The sequence below is a fragment of the Myotis myotis genome, unplaced genomic scaffold, assembly GCF_014108235.1.
Source record: "Myotis myotis isolate mMyoMyo1 unplaced genomic scaffold, mMyoMyo1.p scaffold_m19_p_3, whole genome shotgun sequence".
In the NCBI taxonomy this organism is placed as follows: Eukaryota; Metazoa; Chordata; class Mammalia; order Chiroptera; family Vespertilionidae; genus Myotis; species Myotis myotis.
Window position 1 is genome coordinate 48,906,945 of NW_023416335.1, and position 16,619 is coordinate 48,923,563.

Genomic DNA, 16,619 nt, shown 5'->3' on the forward strand with positions numbered 1-16,619 from the left:
CCCAGCAAGTGTCGACAGTTTGTCTAAAATAAAGTCATGAAAATTCTCCATAGGTTTGAATACATTGACAGTTCCATATACATTTTTGGAATATTTGTTCTAGATCTGTGAAATATGCCATTGGTATTTTTAAAAATATGTTTTTATTGATTTCAGAGAGGAAGAAAGAGGGAGAGAGATAGAAACATCAATGATGAGAGACAATCATGGATTGGCTGCCTCCTGCATGCCCCACACTGGGGATCAAGCCTGCAACCTGGGCATATGCCCTTGACCAGAATCGAACCTGGAACCCTTCAGTCCACAGGCCGATGCTCTATCCACTGAACCAAACCAGCTAGGGATCCAGGAAGTTTTTTATTTCTTCCCTGATCTCATAGGTAATCTATTCATTGTTTCACAATATGCTATTTAACTTCCATCTGATAGAATGTGTTTTAGTTTATTTATTGTAGTTGATTTTTAGTTTCAAGTCATTGTGATCCAAGAAGATGCTTGATATGATTTATATCTTCTTGAATTCATTAAGACTTATTTTTTATCCTAACATGTGGTACATCTTTGAAAATGTTTCATGTGTACTTGAGAAGAATGTATATTCTGCAGCTTTGGCATAAAATCTTCTGTAAATATCAATTAAATCCATTTCATCCAGTGTGTTGTTTAAGGTTATTGTTTCCTTGTTGACTTTTTATCTGGAAGATCTATCCATTGATGTCAGTTAAAGTCCCTACTGTGACTGTATTGCTGTTGATCTCTCTCTTAAAGTCCTCTAAGAGTTTTGTTTGCTTTTTATACATTTAGGTGCTCCTATATTGGGTGCATATAGGTTTACAAGGGTTATATTTTCTTGTTGGACTGATCCCTTTAGTATTATGTAGTGACCTTTTTTGTTTCTTTTATGGCCTTTGCTTTGAAGTCTATTTTCTTCAAATTTTCAGTTCCTATCTTTTCTTCTTCTTCTTTAATCCTCACTGAGGATATTTTTACATTGATTTTTAGAGAATATGGAAGGAAGGGAGAGAGACAGAGAGAGAGAGAAACATCAATGTGAGAGAAACACATCAATTAGTTGCCTCCTGCATGCATCCCAACCTGGGGCTGCAGATTGAGTCTGCAACTGAGGTACGTGCCCTTGACCAGAATTGAACATGCTACCCTTTGGTCTATGGGCTAACGCTTTATCCTCTGAGACAAACTGGCTAGGGCTGAAGGGTTTTTTTTTTGGTTTTGGTTTTTGTTTTCAGATATGAGTATTGCTACCCCAGCTCTTTTTGTTTGTTTACATTAGCATAAACTATTTTTTTCCATCCCTTCACTTTCAGTCTGTGTGAGTCTTTTGTTCTTAGTTGGGTCGCTTATACACAGCATATATATGGGTCATGTTTTCTTATTCATTCAGCTGCCCTATGTCTTTTGATTAGAGCATATAATCCATTTACATTAAGGCTATTATTGATAAGTACTTATTTATTGCCATTTTCTTTATACCTATATTCTTTTCTCCCTTCTTCTTCTTTTTCTTTTTCTTCATCACTGATTTTAAAATAGAGATCTTAGAGCCAAACTCTAATCGGGAAAACAAGCAAACAAAAATATCCCCATAAAAATTTGAAGCCACAATAAAATCAAAGAAATATTGAAAATAATTAAAAACTGCCTCTTCCAAGACTCTGAAATAAGTTGTAGACATGCTATTTATCTCATTCTGAAGATAAGATTGTAAATGAAAATGTCAAAGAACAGTTCTCTATAAAAATTACATCCCTAAGCTTTAGTTTTGAAATACTTCTAAAATTCACTATAGTGTAGGAGCACTCTTTAGATAGGTTACAAAAGAATTCACTAGAGCCAAAGAACAATGCCACCATAATTTTTCTATTCAATATAAAGATAAGTAATAGAGCATTATCAGTAATTTCTCTTAAACCTAATAGTTTTGAATTCTCTCCCATTAGAGAGAGGTAAAGGATGTGGTAAGATACACATTTCTTTCCTTCAGCACTAAGACATTTTTATTTGTACTGCAGATTTAACCAATAACCACAGTTGACCTTTATCTCAATGTATAGCTCACTGTTCATCCATAGTAAAACGTACCATGTTGGTAATCATTTTCTTTTGAAATCTTTTTAGTTTGTCCAAAGGGCACTTTTCAAAGAGCAGGAACAAACACTCTAAGGAATACTTAGAGGCTGTATAGCCTGCCTTTTGTACTATTCAACCTTTTACTTACAAAGAGCTCTTTTAAACTCCAAGTTTCACACCAACTGTGTCAAAGAGAGTCTGAAACAATACCTTCTGCCAGTTACTTCCTTGCAATGGTTGAAGGGACTTCCCATTATGAGCTGCATGTTTGAAAATAGACCTGCAGAGAGAATGTCACTTTTGTAGGGCCCAAAAAACAACTTCCTGATAAATTGAAATTTATATCATTTGGTTAATTTTATGCCCAAATGGATTAAGCCACATAATATATTGAGAGGGACAGAATATGTTATAATTTCAAAAGACATTTATTATTCCAAATTCATAGTTAAAAATTTTTTTTAAGTATTCCATGCAAATTTGTAAATTCATTTGCACTTCTGAGCCAGCACCTTGTACTTTTCTACTCCTCTACAAATTTGACATTTTTATCCCATTTATGTAAATATACATTTTGTCCTATCTATAAAATTAGTAAGGAAAAACCTGACTATAAAGAAAGAAAAGTATTGGATAATAGAATTCGCTTTGGATTATGGAAATTTACTATCTATTTTCTATCTCCAAATATGTTTCTATTCATGTTTCTTTAGAATGGCACCAATTTACTTATTTTAATTAACTCGTCAGACTAAGGAGATTATGTCTTGGCTATGATTGAGGATTCTGTCTTGTATATAACCAAAACGTAACTGGGATAAAATTTCAGTTGGTGGCAGAATAATATATACAAACAAGTCAAGTCAGAATGAATAAAGCAAGTTTGAGGAGTGGTGTCCTGGGGCCAGTTTAGATATAGCACAAAATTATTCTGGACATGGCAGATCAGAAAGTGGTCTGTGTGACTTTTATGACTTGAGTGTGCTTCCTCTCAACTTCCCTGTCTGTTAGCTTCATCAAGTCCAAAGTGAGGCACTCCATTTCCTGGGGAAGATCAAAGTGTTCAGTGGTGACCACTTTGTCATTGTGGTTGGCCTCCTTCAACTCCATCCCCTTACTTGTCTTCTCTCTTAAATATAAACCTATGCCTACCTTTTATCCAACTTACATTCTCAAATCCCAGCAATGTGATATCAACAAAAAATTTAGCACCACTTTTCCAAATGCAGCAGACATCATTTGGCCATATTCTGGAAACCAAGGGCATCCCACTGGTGAATTCCCATTTCATCTGCACATAAAAATCTGGAGCCTCAAGAATTTTTTTTTTTTTTTTTAACAGCTCAGGAACTCCTTCGAGGCCCATGGAAGTGAAAGGAATTTTAGACACAGGAAAGGCAGTATCAGGGAAAGGGGATCCATGGGGGAAGAATACATATATTCACAGAGGATAGAGGAATGTTACAAGATAAGGGGAAGAGGAAGAGGGCATCATCGGGTGAGCTTTGAACTTTGAAACTGATATTATGCAGGAGAATGACTAATTAGGAAAGCATGAGGACATAAATTAAGGAAGGGTCCAATTACAAAGGGTCATGAAGAGACAAAGAGCTCCCAGCATTTATAAACCCCTACAAAGAAACTCAGAGAGCTGAACTAGATTTTTCCCATTAGAGAGAGCAAGTTTTTCCCTTTAGGGACCTCTCTGGGGACACCTCCTCAGGGAGGGTCTGTATACGCTTGCAGTGAACTTCTACACGGTTGTTTAAAAATCTTTTAGTCCATGAATTTTATTCTTCAAACCTCGTAGGACAAGAACCCACAAGGAGAGTCTGCTCACCAAAGTCCACACACGTAACAGAAGTGTTATGGTAGTCTCGATGTTGAAGAACTGTATACACCATCTCAGGGTCATCAGTGCTCACAACTTCCTGTAAAAGTATCCATTCCTCACAAGTTTCTTGACTTATGTCAGAGCAAGACTCTGGCAGATTCCAAATGTCCTAAAGAAATAGAAAGATGCAATAAGGTTCGATCTGATAGATCCAACAAGTTATTGCAGAGTCAGGGTGCTTTTATATATGAGAGCAGCAGCCTTTGTAGAGTGTGGTTTATGAAAATTTATGATATTTCTTTACAGTTCACCAAAAAAATGGATACTCTGTGCCAATCTACTCTTTATTTTTACCTTTATACAGAGTTTCTAGGACACATCACTATTCCTCCTCTATCTCCACCTTATTCCATTCCTTCCATCTTCAGATAAAGTTAGAGGAGATGTATTTTGGATCAGGGTTAACTATTTGCCTCAAATTAAAATATACTAATGAGCTCGGCTGGTGTGGTTTGGTGGTTGAGTGTTGACCTATGAACCAGGAGATTACAGTTCAATTCCTGGTTAGGACACATGCCCGAGTGGCAGGCTCGATCCCCAGTAGGGGGCGTGCAGGAGATGGCCGATCAATGGATGATTCACACTCATTATTGACCTTCCTCCCTCCCTTCCTTCCTTCCTTCCTTCCTTCCTTCCTTCCTTCCTTCCTTCCTTCCTTCCTTCCTTCCTTTGGTTCTTTCTTTCTTCCTTTCTTTCTTTCTTTCTTTCTTTCTTTCTTTCTTTCTTTCTTTCTTTCTTTCTTTCTTTCTTTCTTTCTTTCTCTCTTTCTCCCTTTTTAATATATTTGTATTGATTTCAGAGAGGAAGGGAGAGGGAGAGAGAGATAGAAACATCAATGATGAGAGAGAATCATAGATTGGCTGCCTCCTGCACACCCCCTACTGGGGATCAAGCTCATAACCCAGGCATGTGCCTTTAAATGGAACCGAACCCGGGACCCTTGAGTCCACAGGCCAACGCTCTATCCACTGAGCCAAATCGGCTTTGGCTCATCATTGATGTCTCTTCTCTCTCTCTCTCTCTTTCTCTCTCTCTCTCTCTCTCTCTCTCTCTCCTTCTCCCTTCCTCTCTGAAATCAATACAAATATATTTTTTAAAAAATAAAGGTATATTAATGACCACAGGTGTTGCCTCAACCTTAAAAACTACTAAAAACTACTAGCTGGGAGCATGAGTTTGTGTGTGTGGGGGAGGTTGGGGGATAATGGGGGGGGGATGAGGACACATTTGTAATACCTTAACTAATAATAATAAAAAAAAAAGTAAAAAAACAACAACTACTAGTAATCATTTCAAACCATCTCACTTCACTTATTGAGGGATCTGACTTGAATTAAAGGCTTCCTTTGAGAGAAGGATCCTCCAGACTAAATCTGAGACAGCTAATCCTGGTCCTGAAGGAACAGCTAGAAGAACTTGAGCCTTTTCTTGAAGTAGGCAGGCTGGCCAAAATGCCAGACAGATAGAACCAAACCTAGTGTGTTCCACGCCTTCTCTAGTGCAGGATTTCTATGTAGTGGCCCAGGAAGACCCACCCACTACATGCCCTGGGCTCACTTCAGAAGAGGCGTGGAAATTGGAAAGGGAACTGCAAATGGAACCCAATAGCTCTGCATTCCAAGGGAAATTGATGATACTGTTGCAGGAATGGCACCAGGTGTTAGAACCATCGGGTCAGACCAGACCTGGGTTCAGCTACCTTAGTAATTGAGTTCTGGCTAGGAAACAAATCAGAGCCAAGACCCAAACTATAAGAGAACATTTATTTGGTAAATCACGAAGATAGAAAAAGAGTAATTTGTAGAAGAAACGGGCTTAGGAAACAAGTTACAGAGGTAAAGGAAGGGCCCTTGAAGCTTGGGAGTGAGGAAGCTAAGGGTAACACACCTGGGGGGAGGGGAGAAGGATGGGGAAGAGAAAGGGAAGGTGGGGGGCATGATCCCAGGAAGAAGAGTGCTCTGGGTCCTCTGTCCTGAGGGTTTTAAAGGTGGAGAGTTTAGGGGAGTTCCAGGGGAAGATCTCAATAGAATATTCAGCAGCTTTCCAGGTGTGTCCTTCAGGGTCTGGTCTCCAGTAGTGACAGGCACCCTGGACCCATCAGTTGACTGATTGGTTGGCGCTAGGGCAGGGATCATTATCCAAAGCAGCTGGTCTTGAGGTCAGCCCTGGGGTCACTGGTCTGGTTTTGTTGCTTTGCTGGGGCTGGAGCTGAAAAACAACTGAGGCCTAGATGTTATCTTAGGGAGGAAAAGTCAGGGGGTCCAAAATGCACGACCAGCAATATGCTAGGAGAGTAAAGGTCACCCTGGGGGTGACATCCCACTCTACAATTGTCTATTGCTAGGTACCTGGGGCTTTCTGTCCTGATGATCCTTTTTTCTCTTCTCCCTGATGACCTTCTGTACCTGGCCCATTGTCTTTCCTCTGCTCATTCCTATCTAACTGCCTACCACATTGGTTTTTAGAGTTCAAATCAACATCTTTCTGGGTAAATATATATTTTTAACAGAATCTTTTTATTATTTTTAAAATATATAAAAGCAATTAACATCAGTAGCAATACAAAGTTATATATTTTGACCAGATTGTTCTTAGGATACCTTTTTGGATACCTTTAGTAGTAAACTATTTTGATAGTGGGGAAGGGCATGTAATAAGAATAGAGCCACAGTTGTTTAATGGTTATTCACCTTACTAACTATAGTAAGAGGTTTTCTTACAGACCCTGGGGAACTGGAGGATGTGCTGTAAGAAGAAAAACAGCTGTACAAAGTGAGACACCTTGGGCCCAGATGAGTCCACTGCTCAGAAAAGAAAATACATTTTGAGAACAGACAAAAGACAGGACAGGCTTTGATTTGGTTGCTGTGCCTAGACCCTGACCCTCTCTGGGAGTTTGCTTCAGGAATGCTGACCATTCTCCAGTCCTAGGAACTGGAGGAGTTGGGTTTTAACACCATTGAAAATTAACTGCCTTGTTACTGGATTTTAAGATCCTGGAAGGAGACACCCAGACTACCCCCCCCCCCCCCACACACACACACACCTTGCATACAGCCTCTCTTCCTTATCTATACTAATAAAAGGGTAATATGCTAATTAGACCAGGCATCTTCCTACAAAGCCACAGTGGCGGGGGCCGAGGCAGAGGTGGTTAGGGGTGATCAGGCCAGCAGGGGAGGACAGTTAAGGGCAATCAGGCCATTAGGCAGGCAGAGTGGTTAGGGGAGATCAGGCAGGCAGGCAAGTGAGCGGTTAGGAGCCAGCAGTCCCGGATTGTGAGAGGGAAGTCTGACTGCCGGTTTAGGCCTGATCCTGCAGGCATCAGGCCTAAACTGTCAGTTGGACATCCCCCGAGGGGTTCCGGATTAGAGAGGGTGCAGGCCTGGCTGAGGGACCCCCCCACCCCCACATGCATGAATTTCCTGCACCAGGCCTCTAGTCCCTATATAATTAGCCGGCTAGTGGGAGTTGGGAGAGGAGATTTTCATAGATGACCTGCTGCTCTCTCATATGCAGGCATTATTGGGATAAACGCTCATATATGACTCAACCCTGTCTCTGCTTAATTGGCTCAAGTAGTGACAGGCAGCCCAGACCCATTAGTTGTCCAGTTTTACCTTCTGTAAATAACCATCGCAGAAGACAGAACCCTGGGGAATACAGGCACCCTCACTCGGCCAGCTCGTGTATGCATTCCTACAGACTGCACTGAAGTAACCTGGTAAACAATATCCTCCTCTCTTTTGCGTCAGTTTCTTATGTGTTGGGCTTCTTTTGGGATGGGAAGAGAAACATAAACTACTGTTCTAGTTAAAGTCTGTATGAGATAGTTAGCATTGCCAGTAAAATGTTTCTAGTCACAAAGAAATGAGCTTTTGATTCCATATAACCATTTGTCTTTTTTGTCATGGTCTGACCCAAATTCCTTCTCTGCACACCTGGCTAGTATATGCCGGAAGCCGGTCCATCCTTGCTGCTTGACACAGTCGCTGCAGGAAAGAAACATCTGCACAGCATATGTTTCAAGGGACCTGGCGTATATAGCATACTGTTCTTAATATGTTTGCTCCCCTTAGCACTGTGTGTTTTAACCAAGGTCACCTCTCCGAGAAAGGTTGTTTCCCCAGGTAGGAATTTTTCCCTGAAGTCAGGGAGGGGATGCCTCTCCTAGAAAGGTTGTTTCCCCAGGTAGGAATTTTTCCCTGAAGTCAGGGAGGGGATGAAACTCCTTAACTAAGTGCCAGGCGGGTAGTTAATCACTACAAACAATCATGCTTAAGCTACATAATCTTTACTCCCTGGAATGGAGATAAGACACGCCCTAACCTTTGTAATAGAAATTGACAGGATTAAAATCAACTGGGATAAATACGGATGTAACAAGACAATAAACAGCAGAACCTCTCTGGAGATCCAGACCAGAACTTGGCTGGAGATCCTGGCTAGAGATCCTGGCTAGGCTGCTGATCAACTGAACACTGTCTCCGTGTCCTTCCTTCTTCGCCGACTCCGTCTACACCTTTGGGGACCCCTGGACCTGCTGGGGTTGGACCCCGGCAAGTATATGCATTTGTTTCAAGTACTCACCTTGGGAAGGGCTGCAGTTAGGCCACATTGTTTACACACTAAGGTGAACCATTGGCAATCTCTCTCTCTCTCTCTCTCTCTCTCTCTCTCTCTCTCTCTCTCTCTCTTCTCTCTCTCTCATCCTCCCTCCCTTCCCCTCTCTCTTTTTGTAAATATGGTTTTATTGGAACATCCATTCATATATGTATTATCTATACTCAATTTCCAGCTATAAAGGCAGAGTTGTGTAGTTGTGACAGAGACGATATGTCCCACAAAGCCTCCGACATGTACTATCTGGCCCTTTACAAAAAAAGTTTGCCCTGAACTAGAGTACAACCTCAGCAAACGCTCATTGAATCTTGTGATTGCACTCTGCTGATATATGGTTGTTTAAATTTCTCCTATTGGGAATAAGTTCACCTCAAAAGCTAAGGAAGGTGACCCAGTTCCAGGGGTTAGGAGAAATAGGAACGTGAAATAGGTAGCACATTTTTGCAGTTACTCTTGTTACAGGATAGCAAGAAGCTAGCAAAACTCCAGGGCTGGAGGAAAAGGGGACTGAGACAAGAAAATTAAACAAGGCCAAGCAGTGTGGGCAGCCTGCTGCTGGTTTGTAAATAAGAAGCCATTATCTTCCCTAAGCCAAGGATACTTGAGAGCAAATGGTTAAAAGCCTCCCTAATGAGAGAATGCAGGAAAGGAGTGGGGGGAAGGGGAAAGGAAAAAAAAAAAAAGGGCAGTTTTATTTTTCACTCCCTACACAGAAAAGCCAGCAGCCTCGGGGCTTTGCAAGATGAAATTGCCACGTGCTGCTCACAAATTCTGGGAAAGGCCACAACAAAGTAAAAGGGGAACCTTGAAAATTAATCTGTATCAAGATATTTTGGCAGAGGAATTTTAAAATCTATAGACAGAGAAGTATAAAAGGCAGAACCCCCACTCCACTCGCTCTTCAGATTAGCTGAGAGCACATCTGTGCTACATCAGCCAGATGTATAGATTTGCTTGCCTTGCTTCTTTAATGCATTTGCACATTTTACTTTCCTAATAAATACTGTCTTAATAAATTGGCTTTATCACAACACAATCTTCTGAAGTCTCTCATTTAAATTTATTTATATGAGAAGACTAGAATCGAGGTTGAGGTTTGGCCCTCTCCCTTCAAGTCAGGGGGCTGTGAGAGGTGCCTGTAACATTCTCATAGCTCCTCACGTTATCCTTTTTATTTGTTGGGTTTCTATATATACTTGACTTGGCCTTATATCCAAAAAAATGTATGTGTTGAGTTATCTCTCTGCTGCCCTGTCCTGTACCCTGTAGGATATTTAGTAGCATCTCTGGCCTCTATCCACCCATCCTTAGTACCACCTGCTTGTACCCTGCCTGTAGCACCAGCCCTGCACAGTTGTGAAAACCAAAGCTATCTTCACACATAGACAAATGTCTCCAGAACAGAGGGACAAAATATCACCACCCCTCCCCCCTCCACTGAGAGCAGCTGGTTTAGACGACTTAAACAAAGCAGGCATATGACAAAATCAAAACTAAGATCCGTGCCACCTGATTCCCGGTTCTGTAATCTCATCCTTGGAGAGCTTGAACTCAGGGATAAGATTACTCATAGGTAATCTCTTCTGTTTGCATTCCATTGTTCTGCTTCCTGAGGTCCCTGACTTTCTCCCAGGAAACCAATTAAAAAGGGACTGAGTTTTTTGTCAACCTGTCTGAAGCATTTTTCATTCATGTGTTCACCCTCTTAAAATGCAAATAAAGAGTGCTTCCTTAGAGGGCGCTCATACAATAAAAAAAGAAAAAAAAATACTTGAGTGCAAGGACTCAGGTCAGATTTTAACTCAACAGTTACTGTGTATTACACTCATTAAATAAGAATTGGCTACAATTCTGATTGTTAATTATTGACAAATTTTTATTCATTCTTAGTATGCACTCTGCTTTGCAATAGCATATGTATTGCTAACGCTCTATAAATGTGCCACATGAACACATCAGAATTATTATACTGGGAATTTTGACTAAAATTTTTGTTTGAAAAGAACTCTGTGCTTGACCAGTGTGGATCAGTTGGTTGATCATCCTTCCATGCACCAGGAGGTTGCTGGTTTGATTCCAAGTCAGGACAAATGCCGGTTTCAGGCTCAATCCCCAGTAGGGGGCATGCAGGAGGCAGCCGATCCATGTTTCTCTCTCATCATTGATATTTCTATCTCTCTCTCTCTCCCTCTTCTTTCCTCTCTCTGAAATCAATAAAAAACATATTAAAAAAAGAGAAAAGATCAATATTGGAAGTCAATATAGACAGATACAGAAAATTTAATTACAACTAATTTATGAAATAACACCATTTTCATGGAGTTTATAGTAGTCAATACAGGCTTCATTTAAAGTACAAACATCCGCCCAGCTGTGTTCTCAGTGGTTGAGTGTCCTCCTATGAACCAGAGGTCATGGTTCCATGCCGGATTGGGGCTCATGCCAGGGTTGTGCGCTCATCCCCAGTGAGGGGCTTGCAGGAGGCAGCCAATCAGTGATTCTCTCTCATCATTGATGTTTCTCTCTCTCTCTCCCTCTCCCTTCCTCTCTGAAATCAATTTTTTAAAAGAAGTGCAAAAATCCAAGGCCACGGTTTGTCAACAAAGATCATATAAGATTAAGATACTTTATGTCAACAACTCTCTAGCCACATGAGAAAAACTAACAGAGGAAAATATGAGTTCAACAACTGTTATATAGGAAGTACATGGTTAAAGCATAGTTGCCAAGAAACGAACCCTATTTTGCTTGAGCATTCTCAAAGAACTTTTGAACAGGTACTCAGCAGTTTTTACTACTCATATATTAATCCAACATAAGTCAAATTGCAACAATATATTAGAAGTTGTTTTCTGACTAACCCCACTTGGATGTGGCACTACATTAAAGTAGATTATATTGAAAATTTTTTAAAAAAATTTATTGATTTCAGAGAAGAAGGGAGAGGGAAAGAGAGATAGAAACATCAATGATGAGCCCTGATCGGTTTGGCTCAGTGGATAGAGCGTCAGCCTGCGGACTCAAGGGTCCCAGGTTCGATTCTGGTCAAGGGCATGTACCTTGGTTGCGGGCACATCCCCAGTAGGGAGTGTGCAGGAGGCAGCTGATCGATGTTTCTCTCTCATTGGTGTTTCTCTCTATCTCTCTCCCTTCCTCTCTGTAAAAAATCAATAAAATATATTTAAAAATAAAGAAACATCAATGATGAGAAAGAATCATGGATCAGCTGCTACCTGCACAGACCACACTGGCGATCAAGCCATCAACCCGGGCATGTGCCCTGACTGGGAATCGGACCGAGACCTCTTGGTTCATAGGTCAAGGCTCAAACATGCTGGCCGGGCTATATTGAATTTTATTTCTAATCTATTAGGCTTAAATGAACCACCAGTGTCATATTTCAAAATCTTTACATAATAATCTGCAAACATATTTATATATTTTAATTGTGAATAAATTATTCTGTAGGAAAATAATAGAAATCCTATGTGTGTGTGATAGTAATTATATTTTTGCATTGTAATTTATTAATTTATTTTTATCCATATATTTATAAATTTATTTTAATATATTTATTAGGCAGCTACAATACTACAAGCACTCTCTCTGAAAGCTGAGAGCAATCAATGTATTAAAAATGTACCCTCATTGAAAGTGACAATGAAAATTGTGCCTCAAAAATATCCATCCCTTGTTCTAACAATGTCTTGGCTTCAGATAAATTATCAGTGAATATGCTATTCTGAGTGATCTGTCCAAAGAGGCTGAGACCAAATTTATTTAATTTGCTCATGCAGTATTAAATTAAGGCAATTACCAACAGGGCATCAAGAAACAGGATGAGGCCACCCTGCAGTACTGACTTCAATTACCTCTCATGTAGGGTTGCTAAATTTGGCAAATAAAAATACAGATTATCCAGCTAATTTGAAGTTCACATAGTTTTTTTTTTTTTTTTTTTTTTTTTTAAATATAACTATGTCCCACATACAGGGTGAACAGATGTAGGTTTACAGTTGTTCATATGGAAAATAATACAATGATCAATGATAATTCTGGAATAAACACTGTTTTGTGTACTCACAACTGTGAACCTACTTTTGCCCATTTCTGTATTATTTAGGAACATGTGAAAAAAAAAGTATTTGTTGCTTATCTGATATTCAGGTTTAAACGAATGTCCTGTATTTTATCTGGCAAGATTAGTCACTAAACAATTGACCTTGTTGTTAGAGTAGGTAGTTAGATAGATAGGAGCAGGGCAGAGGAAGGACAAACTGGCCAAAGACCATGCTTACATCAACAGGGAGAGGGGGGGGATAAAAAGCTAAAAGTTAGATAAAAACAGGGAGAAAGAAATTCGGTAAAAATGACTTCTGGCACCAAAAGGGCAAATCTTATAAAACACCTGCAGGTACACAAATGCTAAGAAGCTCACCAGTTAAGCAGGCACACTAAATTCTACTAAGCCCACCAGCTACTAGTAAAAGACAAATGATACAAGGAAATTAAGACAAAACGTGGGAGGGGCAAGAATAAGACCATAGCCAGGAACTAGACCCTCCTGCGGGCACTGGAACCTCACTTGAGACAGTTTGAGTGTCCCTAAGATGTATTTTCACTTTGAATAAAACTTTACCAGTTGCTGCAATTCTCAGTTTCTTGTGTTGAAATCCTTCCTCCAGAGGCAAGGACCTGAGCTTGCTGCTCCCCAGCACCATTGCCAGCATCACATACTACCTGGGTCTACCACAACAATACGAGTAGCTTCCTTCTTAAGTTTGTTTTTTAAGTTTCCCTTGCCTGAAGCATTAATCCAGAAAGATAGATTAGCAATGCATACACTTTTCCTTGCCCCATGAAGAATTCTAGGGAAATTCTATCATCCATTACAACCATGAACAAAGAATTGAGTTTAACCTGAATGACTTCCATGGCCAAGATAAGATCATTAATCACTTCAGCCAAAGAGAAAGACATTTCTTAGCACACTTTTAAACAGAAATGACTACTGTAGTAGGAATAACTGCCAACTGGATGCTCATCTGAAAAAAAGTCAATTATCACTCTAGGAAGCTTTTAAATAGGAAGTAACACTGTTTTGGAGAGATATCCATATTCATCAGAGATTTTCTGTGATCTTTCTTTCTTTCTAATATATTTTTATTGATTTCAAAGAGAGAGACAGAAACATCAATGATGGGAGAGAATCATTGATCTGCTGCCTCTTGCACGCCCCCGACTGGGGATCAAGCCCACAACCCCCGCTTGTGCTCTTGACCGGAATCGTATCCAGGACCCTTCAGTCCGCAAGCTCTATATACAATGAGCCAAACTAGCTAGGGCTACTTTGATGTTTCTTTAAACACTTAAGGTCTCATGACCACTCTTAAGGTGCAAGTCACCACGTTTTCAAGAAAGAGGGAAGTTAATGCCTGGTTTCCTTAGAAGAAGTAAAGACCCAGGAATACTCATACTACCCTTAGCATGACAGAGTCAGTCACAACTTTAAGAACTCCATAGTGTTACCTAATTATTCAGAGGTCGGAGACTGGCAACACATCCAATGCAACCTTCCAGAAAGGTGGTAGGCCTTGGGTTCCCAGTTCAGTTTGAATAATTGAGTCTAATACTTGGTTTTAGAAAAAATGTATGACGCGTCTCATTTGTCCACATATTCAGCCAGGTGACATTTGTTTTCCCCATGAGATGACATCCAGAGTATTGATTGACAGGTGCTTAGGTAGAGGGGCAGGAACTGGGTTATCATTTCCTATTTCTGAAAGTTTTCTTGAGAAGGTGAGGGGAATGGCAATCAAATTATGATCAGAATTGTCTGGCAGGGGATGAATAATTTAGTGATCCTTTACATTTATTTACTTATTTAGTTAGTTAGTTAATTAGTTAGTTAGTTAGTTAGTTATTTTTAAATCCTCACCTGAGAATATTTTTCCACTGATTTTTAGAGAGAGTGGGAGAGAGAAGGAAAGACAGAGCGAAATATTGATGTGTGAGAAACACATCGATTGCTTGCCTCCTGCACATGTCCTGACCAGGACCCGAGCACGGGAGGAGCCTGCAACCCTTAACTGGAATTTAACCCAGGACCCTTTGGTCTGCAGGCTGATGCTCTATCCACTGAGCCAAACCGGAGAGGGCTGAACTTTTAAGTTTAAGTTGCTTGAAACACATTGGAAGAATAGCTCCAAGATGTTTTTCTTAATGAGGAAAGAGTAATACTGAAATATAATGTTCACTAATGGCCCTCTCTCCCCTGAATTTCCCAGGGATTAAATCACTGCTTCCCTATGATAAAGTTGTTCTCACTCTACAATCATAAAAATGTTTTATCTTTCTCAATCACCCCCTACTTGCATCTTGTCCTTTGGTCTGGATGAATCAGTTGCATTTATTTAGAAGGGCATTTTTGTAAAACCACAGATATCCATTATGGCCAGTGTAGGAGGATGACATAGAAAATAGTGCACTAAAAAATGATGTTATCTTTATGAGCTAAGGTCATGCCAATCCAACAAGAGAATCAAGAGACAGAACCAAAATTAGTTTGAGTCCCCTCAGTCCCATGTTGGCCAGGCTACCATCAGTAACCAGATATGGCAACCAAACCAGTTTGGAGTTGATGTTAAGGAAAAGATAGGTGCATCATGCCTTGGTTTGCCAAAGTAAAATCCCAAATTTTCAAAATTGGTTTAGATAACACATTACCACATTTGTTCTGATCATTACATAGGAAGAGACCTGGACTTCTTTCTTTCTGTGGACAACCAAATTAAATGATTAAACTGCCTCACTGAGATATGTGGACCAGGAGCAGGTAAAGGAGTTCAGGTCAGAAATTATTTTAGTTGATTTGAGATTGTAAAGAGCATGAAAGCTTCCCTGAAACTCTTGACTATCGGTACATTGTTGAGTACTTTTTGCAACGAAAGACATACCCTCATCAGATTGAAAATGGTAATGATTGCCATTAGTTTCAAGGACTCTTATGATGTGCTGGAGTTGGCTGTTCAGACTGGAACAGTAAGTAATATTGTAAGCTAAAAGTGGGCCTATAGCTATAAGCCTCACAAAGGGGTTAAAGTTCTGATCAAGACTATTTGTCACAAGTAGACAGAGACCACACTATGCAGTGTGGCCTCCTGTATTTGTGTATATACCTGGGTAGATAAAAAAGGTAATTCACAGGAATGTGAAAAACTTATACAATGTTATCTAAGTAATTGTTAAAGTCAACCCACCGCACTAGAAAATACTTCCCCAGTTTTAATGTAACATCAGATGAAAACAGTATAAAAGCCAAAGCAACCCATCAACCAGCTGGTAGTTATGATGTGCATTGACCATCATGGGGCAGACACTCAATGCAGGAGCAGAAACCGGAAGCCAGTGTATGGAAACATGGAGCAAACTGATGAATCTGAGAGGAGAGCGGGGAGGAGAGAGGGTGGGAAGAGATTAACCAAAGATTTTATTTGCATACTAGAGGCCCAGTGGGTGCTCGAATCTCTTGGCCTGGCCTGCACCCTCTTGCAATCCAGGACCCCTCGGGGGTGTCAGAGAGCCAGTTTCAGCCAATCCCCGCAGGCCAGGCCAAGAGACCCCACCAGTGCATGAATCCGTGCACCCGGCCTCTAGTATTATCATAACAATATAGCAGCTAATGCCTCATATTAAACATGGAGTTCTAAAACAAGTAAATTTTGGGCAGAGTTCCAATTCTTCAGTGCAGTGTCAGATCCTTCGTCAAAAGTATGAGTCTTTTGTTTTTGCTCAGATTACGGTAGAGGATCTTAGACAATGATGGATTCAAACAGCAATGGTAGCCATCTGAGTAATACATATAAGTTTCATCTGTAGCTTGACTCTTCCAGCCAGGTCATCAGAGATGGGCTTTTATTTGGGAATGTATAAACATGACACAGATGGTTATATTAGCAGCCACAACTGGTTTTGAAGTTTGTGGTCCCAAACACAAGAGACTTTTAATCTGCTA

At 40.2% G+C, this 16,619-nt stretch overlaps 1 pseudogene; it reads right to left on the reverse strand.

The window, feature by feature from the left end:
* Positions 1-3,033: 3,033 nt before the first annotated feature.
* LOC118649923 lies at positions 3,034-13,326 on the reverse strand (annotated as a pseudogene).
* Positions 13,327-16,619: the final 3,293 nt, after the last annotated feature.